The sequence below is a fragment of the Amyelois transitella genome, chromosome W (assembly GCF_032362555.1).
Source record: "Amyelois transitella isolate CPQ chromosome W, ilAmyTran1.1, whole genome shotgun sequence".
NCBI lineage: Eukaryota > Metazoa > Arthropoda > Insecta > Lepidoptera > Pyralidae > Amyelois > Amyelois transitella.
The window spans coordinates 8,466,792-8,492,750 of NC_083536.1; the positions used below are offsets into that span (position 1 = coordinate 8,466,792).

General features: G+C 36.6%; 2 pseudogenes; one reads left to right on the forward strand and one right to left on the reverse strand.

Moving 5' to 3' along the window:
- The first annotated feature begins 3,089 nt into the window (after positions 1–3,089).
- On the forward strand, positions 3,090–4,849 carry LOC132904250 (uncharacterized; annotated as a pseudogene).
- LOC106141652 (uncharacterized) lies at positions 4,607–5,586 on the reverse strand (annotated as a pseudogene).
- Positions 5,587–25,959: the final 20,373 nt, after the last annotated feature.

A 25,959-nucleotide genomic window follows, 5' to 3' on the forward strand; every position in this document is an offset into this window, starting at 1 on the left:
TAAAGAAGTAAGTAAAGAAATAGTATCTTTGAACTCATCAAAAGCACCAGGGGTAGATAAGATAAGAACACAAGATTTAAAATATATTGAAAAAGATATAGCAGAAGTTATGGCACATTTCATTAATAGTACTATAAAAGAAGGGAAATATCCAGATCTACTTAAAATAGGAATAGTTAGACCTATCCATAAAAAAGGCAATATTGGTGACTATAATAATTATCGTCAAATAACAATACTTTCAGCTATAGACAAAATAGTAGAAAAATGTATCTCAAAGCAAATAAATAAGTTCTATACTGAAAACAACATTATTACGGATAAGCAGTTTGGTTTTCAGACGGGCAAAAGCACAACACAATTACTTGCCAAATTTACAGATACTATAGATGAACACCTGAACAATCGAAAACATGTTCTAGTAGTATTCATTGACTACAGTAAAGCTTTCGATACACTAGACCATGAAACCTTGCTGGATAAGCTTGATAACTGTGGTATACGTGGTCCCTTAAAGGTCTGGTGCCAAGATTATCTGAAAAATAGGTCTTACATGGTAAAAATTGACGAGAATGTCAGCGATAAGGTAGACGTTAGAAAAGGCACGGCCCAAGGTTCTGTTCTGGGACCCTTGCATTACATCACTTATGTAAACGATGCAACAAAACTAGTTACAAAAAGTGACATCTACCAGTTTGCAGACGACACATGTCTTATATCAGCAAATAAAAACTCAAAGACAGCACTGAAAGAACTACAAACTGACTTCACATTATTGATGAAATGGTCCCATGACGCTGGTTTAGTCCTCAACGCTGACAACGCTGACGCTGACTCAACGTCATGGAAAGAAACAGACAAGTCTTCAAGTGATCACGATGATCAAGTACCAAAGAAGAAAAAGAAGACAAGCATAAAAGATGGAAAAGTAGGAGATGCAGGATTAAGAAAAAAAAACCAAATAAAAAAAAGGTTAGAAAGGATGCTAGATCAAAGGGAGTTCAATATGTTAAGGCAGATGGTTCAATTGTGAAAGAAAGAAATATGAAACCTTATCCTTGCATTCAAAAAAACTGCCCCTATAAGTGTCAGGAAATAACATCAAAAAGAAGGAGCGCCATATTTAAACATTTTTGGGAATTATCTGAGGAAAAAAACAGTGGATAATATCTATGTTCTCTAAGCAATCCATAAAAAGGAAAGGTCCGAAGATTCTAATTATAGGAGTAACACTTTTATTTTATTTTATGAATGATGGAGAGGTTCGGCGACAAGTTTGTTTGAAGTTCCTCATGAATACCCTTGATGTCACTCAAAGATACATTTATTATACTTTAACACACGGCTGCCGTGTGGTTCCCGGCACCAATACAAAAAAGAATAGGACCACTCCATCTCTTTCCCATGGATGTCGTAAAAGGCGACTAAGGGATAGGCTTACAAACTTGGGATTCTTTTTTAGGCGATGGGCTAGCAACCTGTCACTATATGAATCTCATTTCTATCATTAAGCCAAATAGCTGAACGTGGCCATTCAGTCTTTTCGAGACTGTTGGCTCTGTCTACCCCGCAAGGGATGTGGACGTGACCATATGTATGTATGTATGTAACAACACAGGAACTTGGTATGTCGAAAGAAGATGGTAGAGGAAAATGCATTCCCACCAACAAAACATCTAACGCAATCAAAGAATCGGTAAAATCCTTTATCAAAAGGTTACCTGCAATACCATCGCACTACTGTCGAAAGGATAGCACTAAGCTATATCTGCCTGTTGAATTTAAAAATATTAAAAATTTATACCGCTGTTATAAAGAACATCTTAGTAGTAAAGGAGTCGATGTTGTAAGTGAAAATGTATTCCGTCAAATATTCACTACAGATTTCAACATCGGCTTTCATGTGCCCAAAAAAAAATGCCTGCGTTTTGAGGGGCAAAAGCCAGAGGATTTTGCGGAATTACAAGATCATTTAGATGAAAAGGAGGCATCGAAGAAGCGGTTAGAATGTCACAGAAAATTAGGTAAAGAAAATCCTTCCATTCTGTGCACATCTTTCTTGTAGACGGCCACACAAAACATATCGTCGTTGTTAAAGACTAAAAAGTGAATAAATACATTGTTCCCACATAGAGACTGTTGTACTTTATTATTATTCTAAATAAATACTTTAAATAATATTGTGTTGTGTGTATTTTTTATTTATTCAACGTAAGCATCTGAAATGTTCAGTGATTGAAATTAATGCGGGTTGTTTCAATAGCCATATTAGACTTTAAAAAATGTAACATCAAACATTATATTTTCATTATTATATGGCACATAAGTTAATTAGATGGTCAGTCATTTTAAACTTGATTGGCACATAAGATAAATGGCTGGGTACTATTAATTTTGGGATATGTCACTTCATCCTTTTTGGCTCACTCTGAAAATTAACTGCATAGTCACTTAAATCTTTCTTCTATACTCTGAAAAATAAGAGCTTAGGGCCATTTGTATTAAGTGACATTTCTTTTTGCGATTAAAGCTCCGTTTTATTTGGTAATAGCATCAATAACTCAATTGATTTAATTGAATTTCAATTAAGTTTACCCCATTAAAATAGCTCTAGAAGATTTTTTGTTATGAATTTTTTCCCCAAAATTGGAACTTTAAATATGTCTCCTGTAAAGTTGCAAAAATGTCGCTTAAACCAAATAGCCTTTCACCCCTCGATATAATCCCAACACTAAACAGACTGTAATAGGCATGACGACAGGGTTAAAAAAATCGGTGGATAAATGGTTTGCATAAAGAAAATAACTAAAGGATTCTAATATAGTATCCATTTTTAATGAAATTATTCAAATCATGTATATTTTTAACAAAATAAATGGGTAAAATACTGCTATCGGCCATGTTAACCGAAACACCAATCACAGCGCATGACGTCACGGTAATGTAAACAAACTTTACTTCACTCACTACTGTTGTGTTTTGTTGTTGTATTGTAAGTTCAGCTAATTTTTCTTTAGTACGCATCGCATTTGGATTGTCTTTTTATTAGTATAAGTGTGAATTGTCGTCTTAACTCGACTCTAAAAACAATGGAACCGGGCTTTCTTAAGGCAAACGACTCAATTTGCCAAGGATTGACATAATGATGTTGGAAGATTTCCTCGCAAATAATAAAGAATTTTGGTCGCCTGAGTTTAGAAACGTGAAAACCTCCTTGTAAGTAAATTTAAATTTAACACTGAATACAACTTAAAACCTGTAATCAACTCGTTTTGAAATCAGGAGCTTATTTTATTTTACTTTCATTTTCATAGGTTATTTTTACTTTGAACTTGTCAAATCACATTGAAAATAGGTTAGTCATACTAATAAAACTCATTGTCAAATATCATTGTTTATTTTTGAAGCACGAAGCACCTACTAGTATTTTTTCTCATAGTAAACAACTAATATCTGATATTCACCAAGTCTTTGTACATGTAGGTATTTGTTCTAATTAATTTCAATTATTTTAGGTCTTCAAGACCATCATATGGGGATGATGCAATCAGCTATGTGCAACTAAAACGGGAAGGAAATATTTGTACGGTAAAGTGCAAGATTTGCCCAGAGCATAAAGTCCATGCAAAACTATATGCTGTTACATTGATGGTTGATGAAAATGAAGAAAAAGTAGTATCAATCCAATGCCATAATTGTGTTGCTGCCCAAGGCGGATGTAAGCATGCCATGGCTCTGCTTATGTGGGTCCATAGGCGAAGCGAAGAACCTTCTTGCACAGAAGTTCTATGTTACTGGCGGAAATCAAAGCTATCAAGAGTTGGCACTTCCTTGAAATTTGTATCTTCAAAAGATTTATCTAAAGGTAGCCCTCTATTGCCTTCTAACTCCATAGTTCTGGCAAAATTTTTAGAAGAAGGAAAAAAGAGAAAAGTTAACAACTGCGAGCTTCTAAAACATCAGCTAGATTATAATTGTGATGATTTACTTAGCGTCTCAATGCACCAACTTGTGCTTAAATATAAAGAAGAGTGCTGTGAGTTATTTTTAAGAAAAGTGAATTTGACAATTGATATTATCAACAAGATTGAAAATGAAACCAGGGACCAGTTTAAAAATAAACTTTGGTACGAATTGAGGTATGGTAGGGTAACAGCTTCCAGAGCCCATGAAGTGAGTCGGTGCCAGACTGATGATGGCACTCTTATTTCTATTATTATGGGAGGGAAGATACCAAACACACCAGCAATGAAACGGGGTAGATATTAAGAAAATGAAGTACGAGAAATAGTTAGCAAAAAACTAGGAAATAAAATCAAGAATAGTGGGTTATTCATAGCTCAAAAATATCCCATGTTGGCAGGCTCCCCTGATGGAATATATCAAGATAGCATTGTGAAGATCAAATGTCCTTTAAGCAACAAAACCTACCTCAATTGCATAAAAAATGGAAAACCCAGCAATAAATGCTTTGCCCAGATACAAATGCAAATTTACTTAAGTGGTCTAAGACAGTGTTACTTTTGTGTTGCACACCCAGATTTTTCCACTAATAAAAAAGTAGAAATTTTATGTATAACCTATGACAATCAATTTATGTCGGGCTTTCTTGAAAGTGTTATTAGATTTTGGAAATCCCATGTGTATCCGTTGTTACTTAAAAGTATAAAATAAAAATGCATAAATGTTTCATGTGTTTCATTTAATCATAGAATCTTGTATATTAATCAAACCACAAGCTATAGTAATAACATCATCTAGAACTTTAACCAAATTTAAGTTAAGACATGCATGTGGTTTTAACATGTTAAATTCACGTAACCGTCTTATCACCCGTTCAATGTGGATTCGTAAGCTAGCTTTTTGTTTCGTTTCTTTTGCTTCAGTTTTAGTTAACTGAGCTCCAGATACAACACTTGGAGGCCGCACTAGTAGCACACCCATTTTTCTAAAATAAACTTCCACATGTTTAAATCCTCTATCAGCCATGACCTGCATATTGGGTTGCAAACATTTTGAGAAGTCAGAAGTTTCAACAATGCATGTGTCTGTTATTCGGCCTCCATAACCATTTGAAATGTAATTTACTAAGCCATTAGGTGTGCAAGATACAAGGTACTTTATCGTGTTGGCTTTCTTGTAATCAGACCAGGAAAGAGCTTGATTTAACGCCTTTGAAGGCTTTTGTATTTCAATCTCTAAACAATCTATTATACAAGTCACATTATTGTATTTATGCCTGAAATCTATAGGTAAATTCTTTTTTATCAATTCCTTATCTAATGAGACAATAAATGGACGCATAACTAGCTATAAAAGGTATATTTTTAAAAAAAATTTTGCTTGGATAACTTCTATCAATGCCAAAGTCATCAGCAAGTTCATGAAATGATTTATTTAATCTAATTTTCATAAGACATTGTAAAATATGGTTATATGGTTTATTTTTGTGTTCTTGGATCAAGTCAACTAAGTAATAACAACATAAAGGAATGCCTATTGGCATGAACGGGGTCGTTGTTTAATTTTATTCAAAGTAGACTCTAAAGCATTTAAATCTTCTTTTCTTTTGTCATCCTCCATCATCTCGCTACAGTCAGATGTAAATTCTATTTGAAAAGATTTTACTGATGATGATTCTGTGTGAGTTACAGAGGGAGTATAAGAAGAGTCACTATCTGTTTGGTCTTTTTTTTTACTATTTTACTCAAAGCATCTACTCTTGCTCTTGATGAATTATTATTACAACTATGCATGATTTGGAATGGTGATGTAGAGACAGAATGTAGAAACGGCTTCAATGGCGATGTCATCTGATTTACCGAACTAACTTCTGTTTGGTTATCTTTGCTTCTGAATGTTCTACAAAAGTTTACTTGAACTGATTTATTCAACACTTTTGGTGTTGATAAGGAAACCTCTTCAACCATTTCCTGAACTGAAAAACAAATGGTTTTCTTAAGTGCAATATATTTAAACACATATACTATATATAATACCAATAATATATCAAATTAATAATTCTGAAAATAAAATTAACATTTCTCAATGCTATATTACTCTAATAAATAAGTTAATAAGTTAATAAAATATATACCTGAAGTACTGGCAATTTCTTCAGAACTTGATTGTTTTGTAACTGTATCTTTTTCTTCTAATTTCCTTTCACACTCTTCAAGAATCATCATCTTTCGTTTTTTAGCAATGTAGGGTCGCTCTGTTGTCTCAGATGTTCGAGTTTTCCTGTCTGATTGGCATATAAATTTTTTGGGCATACATCCTGGTATCATACGTACTTGTGATACGGACCCCATCACATGATATTGCATGTAATTTTCCATATCATTGGGTAACTGAAAAATGAAAAGTAAATAATTAAAATTGATAGTAAGAATGATGATGTTGATAATCTAGACCAAAACAAACATAACCTCAATTACTTCCATAGCCTGGATATGTGAACTTTTTCACGTCAAACAAACATTTTGAGTTTAAAACCTATCAATATAATGTTAATATACTCACATCAAAGTGGTCCTCACAGAAATAAAGTGGCGAATTCGTGATTACGTCGTTCGGGTCTTGCCGTGCGAGCTTTAACCATTTAACTCTCATTATTTTTTTGTTTGGAACATGTACAAACAACTTGTTGGGTGTTTTTATGGATGTGTTTTTGCACTTACTGCACACCACTTATAAACTTTATAATTCATTTTTAACACACGAAATATGTTTGTTTTCTTCAATGCACTGTTGCGTACTGTTTTTGTGCGCTATTCAAATAATATTTGAAAAATAGCTTTAAAATTTGCTAAACTTTATTTTATTACTGAAATAAAGGTTTTTTAGTAAATAGTAAATATGTATCCACATTACGGAAGAGGATTTCAAAGTCATTCGTCATACCTATTAGCAGAGATATGATTTTGTTGAAATTTAAGATCAACAGACAAAAAAGAAATCCCGAAATCTGCATCATGGCCTAAGTTCACTTCAATACCACTCACTTCTCAGAGTGACCATGTCATTGACGGAGATTCGGACCAGGACACAGAGAGGCTTCATCAGATCATACACAAAATAGTACTCTATCTCCAAAAAGCAGGGACACCTCTTTCGATAGTTGTGTGACAATTAATGATGACAAGGATGAGACTTATTGCCCGGACAGTGATGAGGAGTTTGACAGTAATGAGATTTTCACTAGAAATGTCACACTGAGACCGCGTCAGAAAAATAATGATTTTCAAAATAATAATTTTTTATGTGTTTCACAGTCGACAGATCCACTTACTGTAGAACAGGCCTTATCTAGTGCTGAAGCACAGCAGTGGAGAGATGCCATGGATGCTAAATACAAGTCATTGATGGACAATAGAACATGAGAGCTGATTTCGTTACCGCCTAACAAGCGTGCCATACCTTGCAAGTGGGTCTTTAAAACGAAGGTAGATGAAAAAGGTGAAGTAATAAAATATAAAGCACGGCTTGTTATAAAGGGATGTTCTCAAAAGAAAGGAATAGAGACTACAAGGAAGTTTTTTTACCTGTGGTACGTTTTTCATCTTTACGTTACTTATTTGCCCTGGCGGCAAAATATACATAATTAAGACATCTTCCAAATGGATCCCATTTCAGCCTTCCTTCAAGGTGACATAGAGGAGGAGATATACATGAAACAACCTGAGTTGTTTAAGGAAGGAGAAGAAGTATGTTTACTAAGAAAATCACTATATGGCCTTAAACAGGCAAGCCGCCAGTGGAACGAAAAACTAGACTCTAGCTTGAAGAGTATGGGTCTAAAACAATCAAAATTAGATCCTTGCATTTATCACAAAATCGCAGATGGAAGCGATATATTGTTTGTTGCCATATATGTAGACGACTTAATTTTATTCACTAATAAAAAAGATTTAGGTGACTATATTAAAAAGGAACTGAATAAAACATTTAAAATGAAGGACCTGGGAGAGCTGTCTTACTGTCTTGGAATACATCTAGGAAGAGACAGAGAAAAGGGAATCATTTATTTGGATCAAAGAAAATACATTGCAGAAGTTTTGATGAAATTTGGAATGTCGGAATGCAAACCTGTAAAAACACCCTTAGATATGAATTCAAAATTTCAAGCAAATGATGATAAAAATAAATGAAAATGAAATCAAAATAAGAACATATCTTATCAAGAAGGAATTGATTGCTTATTGTATATTTCACAGATTACCAGACCAGACATTAGCTTTGTCGTTAATTTGTTAAGTAAATATAACAACAAACCGGAGATGCAGCATTGGCTGGCAATTAAGAGAGTTATGAGATACCTAGTTACCTGTTATGGACATACCTGATGTTTTACAAGGGGAAATCGCTAGGCTAGATTCTAGGTTCAAGGTGTCCCTAGAAACAATGCAGCTGTCGGGCGGTAGCGGGGCTATATCATTGATAGCGCAGCTGGACGACGCCTGCCTGCCGTGCGTGGCCGGCATCCACGTGACCGTGCCCCGGGACTACCCCAACTCTCCGCCGGCCAGGCTGAGGACCCACTTCAGGGATGCGGCTGATGCTGACTCCCTGAAAGCGAGGGTCGAACGGGCAATGGACGCGAGATGTGCACGCCTACCGAAAGCATGTTCCCTCGGGCAGCTGCTGGACGCGTGGGAGATGAGCGTGAGGCAGGCCAGCGCGCCCGGGCAGATATCGTACACGCCAGTCCCGGCTTTAGGAATATAGAGGTTGTAGTTATGTTTACAAACTTAGAGTGTAATGTAGTTAATTATGTTGATATCTAATACAGAATTTTAATTTAGTTCCATTTTGGATCAGATAAATTTTGAATACAAAGTTAAAAAATAAGTAATGAGATTAAGTAACTGATGACTGTAGTCGATAGAAGAGACTCATAAAAAAAAAATTGATATGGAGCAGTTTATATGTGACCAATGGAAACTAAAAATATGATTAATTTTAGTATGTATGTTTATTTATATTCGCATCACGCGAAAACTGTTACTCCGATTTGGATTTTGATTTCTCAGGTATGGTTTGGGTGTAAACTGTTGATTGAGATAAAATCATCGTACATCATGAGAAACGATAATTATGCTTAAACATACATACATAATTATGCTAAAAAATCAATGCAAATACATTTATATACGTTTAAACTTTATGGGATCCATTATTTATTCTGGAAAAGTATTGGAAACTGATACAAAGAAACATCAGGTATATACTCGTAATTCTACCTCGCGTTACGAAGACTTTTTTTAGATTAATTTTTAAGTATCTGTGATAATATATCGCATAATGCATGTTCGTTATCATGTTTTATATTATACTCTACATTGCGATTTTTCTGTTTAAATTCATTTGACAGCAGGACAACATAATAATTTTATAGAGGAGCGATAAAGACAGGTATATAAATATGAGATACAACTGTCAAATAAAATTTTAACAGATATTTTTGTTCAGGAAATTGCAAAAGCTTGCTTATACTAGAATTTTACATAAGATAAATAAAGATAGGTATATAAATAACATGAAAATTTTTACCACGATTATTTTGTTTGAAGAATTTTGAAAAATAAAATGGCTATGTAATAATTGTCTAAAAAAAATAAAATTCCTTGATGTTTTCAATGAATTAAGTAAATATGCATGCGGTTTAAGTTATTTTTTTTTTAGCAAAAAATAGATTGATAACTTGTGACAGTTTGTTTTAAGAGAAAATTGCATTTAGTTAAAAAAATGTAGGTACTTTTTAATAATATTAATAATTTCGTTAATAGTTAAGGAAAATAGAATTAAAGTTGGACGCTAAAATTTTATCAAGCTTTAGTTATTTAAGTGTGTGTGTGTTATTTTGGCCGTGTGGTTCCCGGCATGGCCGTGTGGTTCCCGGCACCATTACAAAAGAATAGGACCACTCCATCTCTTTCCCACGGATGTCGTAAGAGCCGACTAAGGGATAGACTTGGGATTCCTCTTTAATGTAAATCCCTGCCAATCTAAGGTCTGCCGCGCCGATGGATGCATGGCTAGGGGCGAGCCTAGTCTCGAGCGTGCCACTTCCGCCATGGGGTTGGGCGACCCCCAGGTAATGGCTAGCCTTACCCTGGCATGCGGGGCTCTGCTGGGGCGGACAAAATTTTTCCCTAGCGTCTCGTGGGAATCGCATGGATGCAAATTTTTTGAAAGAGCACCTAGATGGCGGCGATGGTGTCCGCACCCCATCACGTCTCGTTCCCGGCGGGAGCGGTATGCGGTCTGCTGAAAGCCGCTTTGCGACGATGAATGTAAGAGGAGGAATGAAGGATAAGATTGAGGAAGTATGCCAGATGATGGATGAAAGACGTTTGGATGTGTTGTGCGTGAATGAAACGAAGCGGAAAGGATGCGACGCGACGCAGCACGGCCCTTACACGGCGTATTGGTCTGGAATTTCCAGTACCAGCCGAGGCTGTCAAGGGGTCGGTCTAATTCTTTCTGCACGAATGGCTGAGTGCGTGAATGAGTATGAGTGTGTCAGCCCTCGTCTTCTATGGATTAGGCTGAAAGTTGGAATCACTCGGATCTTCGTTCTAGGTGTTTATGCACCTTGGGATGTGGGTTCGAGGGGTACAACATCAGCAAAAAGCGAAAACGAGGAGTTCTGGAATAGTGTAAGAGAAGTATTGAAAGTTACCAAGCCAAATGAGAAGATTATTATGTTAGGTGATTTTAATGGATGGGTGGGTGTAAAGCGTGATGGATATGAAAAGGTGCTTGGTGCGTTTGGTGACGAAAAGGTGAATGATAATGGAAGAAGTGTATTAGAAATTTGTCTAGAGTGGGATCTTTTTGTGTCGAACTCAATGTTTCAACATAAAGAGATCCACACCTACACAAGAGTGGAAGGTATTTTAAAAAGTATGATAGACTTTGTGATTGTAGATGAAAGATTGAAGAACAAAGTGCTGGATACCCGTGCATATCGCGGTGCTGGCATTGACTCGGACCATTTACTGGTGATATCCCGGATAAGGGGTATCTTCAATCGCTGGCGGCACAGGGTAAGGGAGCAAACCAGCGCTTTGGAAAGAGTAAAAGTAGAAAATTTGCAAGATATGGATGTAGGTAAGAAGTATATTAATAGACTGAAGGATGAATTTGAAGATTTAGAGGAAATGAGCGATATTGAAGATGGATGGAAGGAATTTAAAGAAAGAATTGTGAAAGTAGCTGTTGAAGTGTGTGGTGTAAGTAGAAGAAGGAAAGGAAAAAATCACAAAAATGCGTGGATGAGTAAAGATGTGCAAGAACTTGTGCGATTAAAGAAGAAAGCATGGCTGGATTTGTTAGCAGCAAAAGCTAACTTAAGAATGCAAGAGGTTATAGATGAAGATGTGAATGAAGCACGTAAGGAATATAAGAAAATGAAAGATTTGGTTAAGAAAGCTGTGATTAGAAAGAAAGAAGAGTATAAAGAGGATTTTGATAAAAGGCTATCAGAAGACTTTCAGTCAAATCTGAAAGTATTCTGGAAATCCGTAAGGTCAGCCCGAGGAAATACTATAACCAGAGAGCTGACTAGGATCAGATGCCAGGATGGTAGCGTTGTGAAAGGAGAAGAATGTGTACTAAAGATATGGAAGGACTATTTTGAAAGTTTATTTGAAAAAAAGGAAGGAAATAAGAAAGATTTCTGCTATAGCGAAGAAAAAGAGAATGAGATGGAAGGCGAAATTGAAATGTTCGAAATTGTGGAAGCACTTAAGAGTATGAAAGCGGGAAAGGCTGCTGGGTGTGATAGAGTGTCGGTCGAGATGCTTAAAGCAGGAAAAGGCGTAGTAGCTAGTCAGTTGTACTGCCTTTTCAATTTGTGTTGGAGAAGCGGCCGAGTACCAAAAGATTGGTGTAAGGCTGTTATCGTGCCACTTTACAAAGGAAAAGGGTCACAGCTGGACTGCAAAAATTATCGTGGTATAAGCCTGCTTAGCGTCGTCGGCAAATTGTATGCTAAGGTATTGATTAATAGAGTCAGGAATGAAACTGATGACAAAATATGGGATGCTCAAGCGGGATTTCGAAAGGGAATGGGATGTACTGATCAGGTCTTTTCCTTGCGGTGCATAGCCGAAAAGTTTTTGGCCAAGAGTCAAAAAGTCTATTGCACATTCGTAGATCTGGAAAAGGCCTATGACAGAGTTGAGAGGAATGAATTGTGGTCAGCACTTTCTATGCATGGGGTGAGCAGTCTCTTAATACGAGCACTGAAATCCTTATATGAGGATTCGAGTGCTTGTGTCAGGATAAACGGAGCGCACACTGAGTGGTTTAAGATTGAGAAAGGCGTTAGGCAAGGATGTGTTGCGTCACCGTGGCTGTTCAACCTATTTATGGATAGCTGTTTGACAGATTTGAAAGAGTCTAAAAGTGGATTAAGGATGAATGAGTTACTCGTCAAATGTCTGCTCTATGCCGACGATCAGGTTATACTGGCGTCATCAGCGGAGGAGTTACAGGAGATGGTAAACTGTATGCATGAAGCTTTAAAAGAGAAAGGAATGAAAGTGAACGTAAGTAAAACTAAAACACTGGTTTTTGAAATGGAGAAAGAAATGACAGCATGTAATATTTTGATTGGAGGAGAAAAAGTGGAGCAAGTGAAAGAGTTTGTATATCTAGGATCAAAGTTTACATCAGATGGCAAGTATGATAGTGATATTGAAAGGAGAGTGAACGCGGGGAACATGGTGAATGGAGCTTTGCATGCCTTTATGAGCAGTCAGAAACTATCCAAAAAGGCTCGACTGGCTGTGCACAGGGGCGTGTTGGTCCCGACATTAATGTATGGGAGTGAAAGTTGGGTATGGCAAAAGAAGCATGAAAGCAGAATAAATGCAGTGGAAATGAGAGCGTTAAGGAGTATGATGGGTGTGAAATTGAGTGACAGGATAAGGAACAGCGTGATAAGGGAATGTTGTGATGTGAAAGAAGATGTAGTTACAGGAATAGAAAAGGGTATGTTAAGATGGTTCGGTCATGTGGAGAGGATGAATGAAAGCAGGTTGACTAAGCAGATATACAAGGAGAGTGTGGAGGGAAAGGTCGGAGTGGGAAGACCTAGACGAACGTATCTTGATCAAATTAAGGACGTCCTGGTAAAGGGTCAGGTCAAAAGTACCCGAAACCGCCGAGCTTGTATGAAGAGAGTTATGAATGTGGACGAAGCGAAAGAAGTATGCAGAGATCGTGGCAAGTGGAAAGAGGTAGTCTCTGCCTACCCCTCCGGGAAAGAGGCGTGATTGTATGTATGTATGTATGTATGTATGAGATACCTAAAAGGCATACTGGATTATAAAGGCGTGTTGGTCCCGACATTAATGTATGGGAGTGAAAGTTGGGTATGGCAAAAGAAGCACGAAAGCAGAATAAATGCAGTGGAAATGAGAGCGTTAAGGAGTATGTTGGGTGTGAAATTGAGTGACCGAATAAGGAACAGCGTGATAAGAGAATGTTGTGATGTGAAAAAAGATGTAGTTACAGGAATAGAAAAGGGTATGTTGAGATGGTTCGGTCATGTGGAGAGGATGAATGAAAACAGGTTGACTAAGCAGATATACATGGAGGGTGTGGAGGGAAAGGTCGGAGTGGGAAGACCTAGACGAACGTATCTTGATCAAATTAAGAACGTCCTGGTAAAGGGTCAGGTCAAAAGTATCCGAAACCGCCGAGCTTGCATGAAAAGGGTTATGAATGTGGATGAAGGGTAGGCGCCGAGCCGTCTAGAGGCGCACAACTAATCTAAACCGCTGCGTGTATTTTATTCAAAGTTGGCACAAAGCTGTTGAGTATTATCTTAAAATTGTGAAATAACTAAAATAAAACACTCAATTATTCGTGTTGTGAAAGAAAAACTGGAAAAAGTGTCGAAATAGTGTAGAAATTGACAAATTAATTACGAAAAATCCGTTAATTTTGCCCCGTGTACCTGACCTACGACAACCCGCGCCGAGCTCACTGGTGTGAGTCACCCGCCCGCTTCGCTGCGCTCCTGCGACTGCGACTGCCAATAATTGCTATAAAGTAAAGATAAGTACCGCACTCTGTACCACATATATAACTATTTGCCGACAACAAAACTACTGAAGTACAACATGTCGAAACTTTGTGCGGGATGTAAACACCAACTACCTAAAAGGGAACATTTAACATGCGCTTATTGTAACAATGTTTATGATCTAGATTGCGCCAATGTGTCAATCCAGCGATTTAATAATACGATGACTTCGGCACATAAACAGGCATGGAAATGCCCGGCCTCTCACTGCAAAACACCGAAAACAGGAAACACTGACAATATGATAGCATGTGCGACGAGTTTAAATACTGAACCCCAACAATCGATGCAATACACGACCCCTATTAATGTCCACAAACTATAAATAGTGAAACCATGACATCCGAAGATATGAGTATAATTGGAGACACAGCCTATTCAAATAGTTTGGATCCGGAAATAACATTAAACAATTTGAGTGACTTGATTGCCCAAAAGCTCCAAGACAATAACAAATACATTATATCACAGTTACAGAATATCATACAAGTAAAAATTCAAAAAGCAATTAACGAGTTAAGAATCGAATTTAAACAGGAAACAAATATCTTAAAAAAGAAAACGAAAATAGGAAAATTGAAATAGATAACCTGCAGAAAAAAATTGGCATTCTAAATAAAGACACTGAACACTTAAAAAATAAAATACTAGAATTAAAACCTCAAGGAGTATCTGCACAACTATCATCTGAAAGCAATTACAAAAAAATTGTCCTGTACGGTTTTGACGAATATTACAAAGAACCAGAACCTAGCTTACACAACCGGATTCATGGAGTATTTTACGATTTACTGAATGTGGACTTGACCGGCTACATTGAAGACACCTACAGAATTGGTAAATATAAAGAAAACGGAAGGCGGCCCCTCGTTATAGAATTATTAAGCAAACGAATGGCCAAATATATAATAAGTAACAGTTATCAATTTCAAGGAACCGGATTCTCAATCTCTGATCTTTAAGATGAAAATAAGAGAAAGGAAAGAAAAATAATGCGTGAAGAAATGCTTTCAGCAAGGAATAAAGGATTATACGCGGTAATACGAAATAATCAATTATACATACAAGGTGAAAAAATAGATGTTCAAAGGCTTAAGGAAACTCAGACAAACGCACAAAATACACCAGAAGAAGGAAAAAGCCAAACTTACCCCCGATATAGACATAGCAATATGCATAATTCCTTTCATAAACACACGCCTACCTTTCGTAAACATACCTTTTAAAATTATGTACCAAAATATGCAGAGCGTATGTAATAAAAAAGACTTAATGGAAGCTTTTCTAGATCAGAAATCCACGTACCAAGCAATATGCATCTCTAAATCCTGGATAACGGAACAAAAAAAAGATCAGATTTTTTTTGACGGATACAAAAAAGCGGCTTCTTTCAGGAGAACAAACCAAGCAGGCGGAGGCGTCTGTATACTGCTACAAGATCATATAGAATGTGAAGAAAAATATGAAATAACAAATCTATCAATTCAATATGCGGTAGAAGTCTGCGCCGTGAAACTAGTGAAGGAGAATTTGTTAATAATATTGTTATATTGGAACGGATTGGATGAGGTCGCTTTTTATAGACAATTGACTTTGATATTGAACGTTATTATTAATCATTAAACGAACTTACCTGTACGCGAAGTTCTATCATAATTATACGAAGTGCTTCGTTCGAAGAGATTATAACCCTGAAATATTAAATCTATTACATATTTACACTTGTAGTTTCACCCAGGATTCACCACCAAGCACTGATTTTGAGATACCCTATTTTTTTTTTTTTATTGTGTAGGTAGGCGCCGCAGGCTCCCTGCGTCGTCTCGTCATTTAGTTTAGAGTACCTATCTGTAATGTAACCAACTCGCATGTTGATATTTTTGGAATATGGGTAGGGTAGGGCGGGACTTTATAATCTCTTCGAACGAAGCACTTCGTATAATTATGATAGAACTTCACGTACAGGTAAGTTCGTTTAATCATTAATTATACTCGTGCTTCGTTCTCGAGATTATAACCCTGAAATATTAAATCTATTACATCGACGGTTGAAAGGCTAATTGTGGTAAGCGCCATTTTGTGAAAGCTGAGAAAAAGCGGTTCAAAGTTTTAATTTTTGGAAAAAAATTCGCTGTAAAAAAATGGCTTGACCGATTTTGATAAAATTAATACAGTATATTTATAAGGTCAAAAACTACGTAAAACCATTATTTCTGTACTATAAACTATTTAGCAATATTTCAGTAATTTTATGGCGCTTACATCAAAATGACACTTTTCCAGGGAAAGGCAAAATGAGCTAAATGCTTGAAATGAACAAATAACTTGACAGCAAAATGAGTCAAATGCTTGAAGTGAACAAATAACTGGACAGCAAAATAGTTCAAGCGCCCATCCCATGTAATACAAAATAATTGAAAATGATTTAAATGCCATGTAATTTTCAACACTAAATTGATATTTCAGTTTAAAAGACAAAATAATACAAAAAGAAAATTGAGCAATTGAAACAAACGGCATGCCAATAGAATGGTGATCATGACTTTAGGTTCTTGTCATCAATACAATAATTTTTTAGGAATTAAATAACGGTCATTTTTAAATAAAACAAAAAAGAAATCCTTATATGAGGATTCGAGTGCTTATGTCAGGATAAACGAGCGCACACTGAGTGGTTTAAGATTGAGAAAGGCGTTAGGCAAGGATGTGTTGCGTCACCGCGACTGTTCAACCAACCTATTTATGGACAGTCTGACAAATTTGAAAGAGTCTGAAAGTGGATTAAGTATGAATGAGTTACTCGTCAAATGTCTGCTCTATGCCGACGATCAGGTTATACTGGCGTCATCAGCGGAGGAGTTACAGCAGATGGTAAACTGTATGCATGAAGCTTTAAAAGAGAACGGAATGAGAGTGAACGTAAGTAAAACTAAAACACTGGTTTTTGAAATGGAGAAAGAAATGACAGCATGTAATATTTTGATTGGAGGAGAAAAAGTTGAGCAAGTGAATGAGTTTGTATATCTAAGATCAAAGTTTACATCAGATGGCAAGTGTGTTAGTGATATTGAAAGGAGAGTGAACGCAGGGAACATGGTGAATGGAGCTTTGCATGCCTTTATGAACAGTCAGAAACTATCCAAAAAGGCTCGGCTGGCTGTGCATAGGGGCGTGTTGGTCCCGACATTAATGTATGGGAGTGAAAGTTGGGTATGGCAAAAGAAGCACAAAAGCAGAATAAATGCAGTGGAAATGAGAGCGTTAAGGAGTGTGATGGGTGTGAAATTGAGTGACCGGATAAGGAACAGCGTGATAAGGGAATGTTGTGATGTGCAAGAAGATGTATTTACAGAAATAGAAAAGGGTATGTTGAAAGAATTTGTAAATCTAGGATCAAAGTTTACATCAGATGGCAAGTGTGATAGTGATATTGAAAGGAGAGTGGACGCAGGGAACATGGTGAATGGAGCTTTGCATGCCTTTATGAGCAGTCAGAAACTATCCAAAAAGGCTCGACTGGCTGTGCATAGGGGCGTGTTGGTTCCGACATTAATATATGGGAGTGAAAGTTGGGTATGGCAAAAGAAGCACGAAAGCAGAATAAATGCAGTGGAAATGAGAGCGTTAAGGAGTATGATGGGTGTGAAATTGAGTGACCGGATAAGGAACAGCGTGGTAAGGAAATGTTGTGATTTGAAAGAAGGTGTAGTTACAGGAATAGAAAATAAAGGAGCATGCATGAAGAGAGTTATGAATGTGGATGAAGTGAAGGAAGTATGCAGAGATCGTGGCAAGTGGAAAGAGGTAGTCTCTGCCTACCCCTCCGGGAAAGAGGCGTGATTTTATGTATGTATGTATGTACAACTTCGTTACCCGCCGGCGTTTGACTGACGCCTTTTGTAGCGCACACAACACGATAACTTCTTACATCGTGCAACAAAATGTGTCAAACGACATGCGTGTGTGGGGCGATGGAAAACAAAAACGGCTAAGCGACGTACTTTAATATTATCTTAGAAATCAAAATGGGTCAAGCGACCATATCCTATAGAAAGCGAAAAGGCAAATTGGCGCAATCGCCTCTGATTTTCAAAATAGTATGATGCAATGTAATCCATACGCCTTGACACAAAAATTATGATAAAAATCAAAAAGGTTTAAGTGGCAGATCCACAAATTTACCCAAATCTTTGTCGTTTAGATCAATGACCGCCAAAATGAGACCCTTTTTTGCGGTTGTGTCAAGCGCCAAAAAAATGCTCAGAAAATTTGAGATTGAGCTCAAACGATGGAGAAAAATTCGCAGATTCCAAATATGTATATAACTCAATATCGCAAAAAATGTCGCTTGACACAATTAGCCTTTCAACCGTCGCATATTTACACTTGTAGATCTTTAGAGGTAGGTAATTCTGAAAATATCAACATCAACATAGAATCAATAATTATTTAATCAAGAATAATTTAAAGTGTACAATAATTGTAAACAAGTTTGGGATTTGATCAAGAAACACATCGATTCATACATCAGCATCAGAGTCATCTATATTATTGTTTATGATAGCTCTTGCTACGGTTGACGAGTCATATTTAGTTATGTTTCGTTTATAAAACTTGAAAAATGTTTCCGAACTGTTACTCCAGCCGGCAGTTTTTCTAATGAGGTCTATGTTTACACCTAGCTGGTGGGCCTTAGAAGTCGCGGCGTGTCTCGTGCTATGCGCCGAGAATATGGACACGTCGATTCCGCTCAAATGGAGCGTGCTCTTTATCCAGCGACACAACGTTTGTGTGGACGCTGCTTTATGGGGCTTTCTACAACCAATAAATAGATTATCAGTTTGGCGTAATGACGATGTTCTGTTGATGTAATCGACAAGGGTCTGAGCCGGACATATTTCTATTTTCTGAAGAAAATAGGGTAATATTAATAACGGTTGAGCAGTTCCATTTTTGGATGTTTTAATGAGATCCGGTATTTTAATTATAATTTCATTAGGTTTTAATTCGATGTTTATAATATTAATTTTTGAAAAGGTTTCGACTCGATGAGCCGTAACAAGAGCTAACAAGGTTATGCATTTTTCGTTAATTGATCAAGTGCTAACGAATCATTTGGATTCCATGTAGCCAAGTGAGATAAAACCTCGGAAGTATCCCACGTTATATTATATTTTGCCATTGGTGGGCGTAGCCTAAAAACGCCCTTAAAAAATCTTATAATTCTATCGTCTTTGGAAAAACTAGGACCCAAAATTAAAGACAATGCCGCTCTAAAACTATTAAGGCTTACCATATTAACTACCAGTATTAAAAATCATTGTAAAAAAATTTAGTACATCTACAATTGGTGTTTTATAGACATCCAAGGAATTTTGGTTACAAAATTGGAACCATTTTTTATAACAAACATCATATTGTTTTAATGAACTCTCAGCTAGGGAGGCAAGCATTATATGTTCAGTTGGCTCCGGAACGTTTCTTCGTGATAAGGCTCCCCTGATAAAATCCCTGCAGCCAGGGTAAGATGGTCTTGAATGTGGCCGTGACTGGAATGATCAGAAATTGAATGAATACTGTCAGATTTGAAGGTTATTAATTGTGATATTAATAGCTTTTTAAACAAGGGGAACCAAGGTTGCGTCGGCCATAATGGAACTATTACAATTCCTTTAGCGTTGTCGTTTATAATTTTTTTAAGGGTCTTCAAGATTAGTGGAAAAGGTGGAAACGCATAGAAGAATTCTTTTGACCAGCTGACTGTAAAGGCGTTTATTGCAAACGCGTCTGGATCTTTATTCCATGTTATGTATTTTGCGCATTTTGTATTCGTGCGACTCGCGAGTAGGTCAATTGATGGTACGCCAAACTTTTGGATAATAAAAGAAAACATATTATCTGACAAGGACCATTCTATATCAGGGTGGATACGCCTTGATTCTTTATCAGCCACGTAATTTTCCGAAGATTTAATATAATATGCATATATAAAAATATTGCGGGATTCACACCATTGCCAAATATCCTTAGTGACCTTGGTTAAATGTGGAAATTGAATACCACCCATTCGATTGATATAACTGATAGCAGTGGAGTTGTCAATGCGTAAGAGTATTTGGCAATCGTGCAAGTATCTTGCAAAGACCTTCAAGGCGAAAAAGGCGGCCAGAAGTTCAAGATAATTTATATGTTGCTCTTTTTCCATTGTTGACCATTGACCACTCGCCGTCTCTGTGCCACAAGCTGCGCCCCACCCCGTAGTTGAGGCGTCAGAGAATATTTCAACCTCATAGTTATCATTTTTGATTCGGTTTTCGGGTTTCACTAATGCCTGTAGCCACCATTTTAGGTCGTCATGTAAGGTTAAAGGAACACTCATGTAACGATTGTAATCATCGTGACCTTTTAAATTCAAGTATTTACATCGTTCTAACTCTTTCGTATATAACCAGCCGTATTCCACGGCTGGACATGCAGAGACTAACAAACCAATTAGTTTTGCAAAATCTTTATTTTCAAAAACATAGTTATCTCTTTGACTAAGCGATCTCTCTTATTGTTGGGTAAGGTAATTAAGAATTTTTTTGAATCTAAAATAAATCCCAGAAAATTGCAAGTTTTCGATGGTTTCAAAGAGCTTTTTTCATAATTTATTATAAATCCTAAAGCTTTTAGTAGGTTTACTGTGGTATTTACGTTGGTCAAACAATCGTTATATGAATGTGCAATTAAATACCAGTCATCTAAATAAATCGTTGACATATGACCGGCCAATCTAAGTAACTTAGCCACTGGTTTCATTAGTTTTGTATAAACAAAGGGTGCTGTATTTAAACCAAATGGCAAAACATTAAACTCGTAAATTTTTCCATCAAATTGAAAACGAAGAAACTTTTTTGAATTTTCATGAATTTTCAGTAAAAAATAAGCGTCCTTAAGGTCACAGGTTGCCATATGACAATTTGGGGTCATTAAATTTACTGCTGTACGAAAATCCTCTAATTTAAAGTGGCTAGTATTTATATATTTATTTAAGTTTTTTAAATTCAAGATGAATCTTTTCTTGCCATTTGGTTTGGGTACAAGGAATATACTCGAAATAAATTGACCGTCACAAGGAAGGCACTCGGAAACGGCACCGATTCTCATAAGGTCAGCAATGATTTCGTGGAAATCTTTGAACTCAGTTCTAGTAAGAACAGGTTGAGGAGGAGCAGTGTTTTGAAACACTTGTTTACAGAATGGTATTTTATAGCCCTCAATCCACGAGAGAATAGTACTGTCCCGTGTTAAAAGGGACCATTGTGTTGTAAACCGAGCCAGGCGGCCAGCGTAACGTACCTCGTTTAATGGCGGCGGGTCGTCCGCGGCTGATAGCGCGATGTCTTTGATGAGTTGCTGCGCGGCGGCGGCGGCGGTTGACGGCGCGTCGGGCTCGCTCTCGCTGCAGCAGGCTGGTAGGTCTGGCGGCTCCGCTGTAGTCCCGATTGCCTGCCAGTCGGGATGGGAGCCTTCCAGTTTAAACCACATGAAGTCGACGGTTGTGGCTGGTTTGGTTTCTTATTTTTACCATAAGGAACTTTTGTCAGCGCCTGACTTCGATACTATTTTCGCTGTCTTTAATGTTTCAGCCAAGGTTTCTCCAAATAGGTACTTGTCTATCTTAGTTTGCATTAAATGCTCATTTATATCTTTTTTTAAGGTAGACTGAGCAAAATAACGTCGCTTGACCGAGTCAGTATGTAAACTGTCGCACATGAGCTTGGCCACATCCATGAGTTGTTTTATAAGAGAAGAATCCCTATTCTTCTCATTGATTTTGGTTGTCATGACGTCACTCAAACAAGCTAACGCTGTAGCCAGCTGCTTTTGTCTATTTTCTATTCCTTTATCGCGCTTAAAACTTGGCTCTGGTATGGCGGCTTTTATTTCCGGATTCAGTATCGCTGGGAGCATTCGAGGGTAGTTGGCCGCCAACAAGTACTTTTTAGACAGCTCTTTTCGCACATCGGTGTCCAATCCGTTGATGATTATGTGGGTCAAGCGGTTAGCCAGGCCAATGTGAATATCTTTGCCAAATTCTGTGGTCTCTGTGGGATCGTCACCTAAAATATCTATGACGTCCTCCTCGACGTTAAAAGGTGGACCGCTGGCAGTACCAGCGGAAGTGCTCGGTTCTGCGTCTGCGCAAGGTTGAGTGACCGAACAAGACTCAATGTCTTGAGGGGGCAGCGACGACAATATAGGTTGAGGCGCGGGAGCCTGCGGCGACGGCCGTGGCTCGAGGGAATGCGCACATACTGGGGATGACAGTCCAGCTTCAGGCGCATTGTTTTCATTGTCTGAGAAAATATCCGTAGGGATTTCCGTTGCTGCAAGTCAAAGAGAAAGGTTGCAATTCCACTGAATTGAACGTCTTTCTTTACCAAAATGGCAAATGTAACAATTCCACTGAATTGAACGCACCATAGAAATGAAATAAACAGACCTTTGTACTGTTCGATTTTCAAATAAAAGTAGGTATATATAAATCTAATCAATGAGCCATTGAGATAAGAACCTAAATAAGTAAACATTATGCTAGTACATACCTTCATTGCTATGCACGGATAGCACTGAATCTTCTCGAGACGAACGTCTTTTTTGCTGAGCACGAATAAATTTTCTTTCTAGTTTACGAAATTTCTTACTTAGTCTATCCATGTCACTATCACGATCACGTTTTCTTTTCGGCATTTTATTTAAAAAAAAACCAAATTACGATTAATTTAACGATTTACTTGTGCAGAACATTTTTTTACAAATATACCGTTGGAATTAACTTCTAATATTGACTCATGCCCTAATGAAGCTGAAATTCTACTTAAAAATAATGTCAGCATTTGCAGTTCCAAATTTAAATTCTTAAATATTGACCCTACTGACATTATTAATACCTTTAAAGAACTTAATCTGAAAAAGTCTGAGGATTATTGGGGTATGTCGGTTGTTGTGATATGTCATATTATAAATATTATAGCTGGGGACTTAGCTTATATATTCAATAATTGTGTTGACCAAGGGATATTTCCAAACACTATACCTATCTATGCCGAGTGAGGCACAACAACCACATTTTTATTTAAAAATCTTGAATTTTTTTGGTCTACAGTTTAACGCGTTTTTTTTACTCATGCTATTAATCCATATCAAAATAAATAATTTCATCAATAAGTACAGTTTATGTAGATAATATTTGGTCTTTGAATGATTAAAATTGGACGTTTGGTTTTGAATTTGTGGTGAAATTAAAATATTACGATTTTTGCTGCACGGCCCGGGACTGCAGGCAGAAGTGACACTTTTGCCGGGAGCAAGACTTAGCCGCTTTGCGGGCGGTCCTTTAATTAGTTCTGATAGAGATATATTTAGTATCGGCTGTGCATCCGTGCGAAGCCGGGGCGGGTCGCTAGTATATTATAATTATTTTATTTTATATTTTGTGTAGGTATAAATATATTTATTTAGTTTAACCCCACATGAAGTTCTCTGTAAGACCCAATGGTTGACTGGTAGATAATGCTTCTAGCATTAAGTCCGCCAATTGTGCTATACATTTGTATATTGTGCAATGAAGTTTAAATAAATAAATAAATAAATAAAACTTGATATTTTTTTCAAGCATGAAGCAAAGATACTGTGATCCATATGGACTTTTCAGAAAACTATAATACAAAATATTCTTCAGAGGTTCAATCATTCCATTTTGGTGGGTCACGAACGCAAATCAGTTTGCACATTGTGGTCTTATATACCAAGGGAAAAGCAAAATGTTTCGCCACAATATCAGAAAATTTAAGCCATAATGTACGATCGCGTTCATATCAGCAGTCATAGTTTTAAAATTCTTACGGGTTAAAATAGCGTGCACTAGGGTTCCACTAGATACACACACACATGCATATTAAAAAAGAATAAATATTCCTTCAAATGAATACGGTCTTTACTACCAATGATTACTAAGGAAAACAGTTTATTATTCTATGACATATAACATAACAAAACAAAAAGAGACGATAATCAATGATGGCCGAACTGGCCCCGATAATTGTCGATCGAGATATCGTCGTCTCTCATTATTTGCATAAGATTTGCCTATAGAGGGAAGCCTGCGACTGCCAGACTTATGTCATTTCAATAAGGTTGAAAGTTTGTCTGCACACGACCCTAACATAGGTAGTGGTTCCTTTGAAAGTTATTGGGTAGCAATTTTATTACTTCGTGTGAGCAAATGAGATCTAAGATATATCAGATAATCTCGCTTGCTCACACTCGCTTGTTCTAGTTACTAGCGTTACTTGGATTCCGAAGTTATTCAAGGATTTTTTTTTTATTTTTTTACTGACAGTTTTTAATGTTTCAAGGTGCCATTTGAACTAAGTAACTGACTGACTAACTAACTAACTGATATCTAAGAATTACAATACCCGTGTCTTCAAACACGGAAATCAGCAAGAAATATTAAAGAAGAGGGAGCAAAATAAAACATTCAATAATTAAAATTAGTAAATTTTATTGAAACAGTTTACCTATAGTTTTATTTACATATTGATGATTATATAAAGCTATACATATAAAGTATATTACACTAATTGTATTATCCACTTATCTCCTGTTATTAAGGTTACAGCTTAATTATTCGTTTTCATAAAGAAAAGATAATGAAGCTGTCCTAAAAATACATACATACATAAAATCACGCCGGAGGTGCCGGAGGGGTAGACAGAGACTACCTCTTTCCACTTGCCACGATCTCTGCATATTTCCTTCGCTTCAATACTCAATACTCAATCATTTATTGCATACCATAAAGTTGACATGATGTTATGAATTATATAAAAAAAACATATTTATGGACCCTGGCGGGCACAGCAATATGGATAGATAAGAGGAGGTCGCACAATTTTTTTTAAAATATTTAACTTAATTTAATTACATTTTTAAATAATTTAACAATAGAAATTGGATTTTAATAATGTCATTTTACTTGCGTTGTAGTTACAATCTGTCATCGAGGTAGTCTTCTATACTATAATAAGTTTTGTCTATTAACATTTTTTTCAATTTCTTATAGAACATTTTATCGTTAGCCTCATCTTGTATGTCTTTAGGTAAATTATTATATATTTTTATAGAAATAATTAGCGTACTTTTAGAATTTAATTTTAAATGGCTAATTGGTAAGACTAGCTTGTTTTCATGCCGGGAAGGGTATTTGGAGTTGACATTTCCGCGTCTTGTGTATAGCTCTGGGTATTTACGGACAAATTTACATATCTCTAATATATATAAGCTGGGAAAGGTAAGAATATTTAATTTATTGAAATGCGGTTTGCAACTTTCCGTTCCTTTAATATTAACTAATATTCTAATTAATTTCTTTTGCATCGTAAACAAGGTGGAAGCGTCTGGGCTGCTACCCCATAGTATTATACCATAGGATAACCATGCATACGCGTAGGCATAATAAGTGCTCAGTGCCGTTTCAAGGTCAGTTGTTTTCTTGATTTCTCGAAGCGCGTACATAAAACTCGATAGTTTGGCTTTTACCTTGTTTACATGCGTTTTCCAGTTTATGTTGCTATCTATGGCTAGTCCGAGAAGGTTGAATTGTTTTACACATTCTATGTTTGTGCCATTATAAGTAAAATTTAAATTTAAGGATTTTTTTTGGTGAGGGTGGAAGCACATTAACTTAGTTTTTTTGAAATTTATTTCTAAATTGTGATCCGTCATCCACTCTGAGGTACTGGCAAGCAAACTGGTTAATTTATTTTGGATGGTTGTTTCGTCCTGACAAGAGGTAAGTAGTGAAA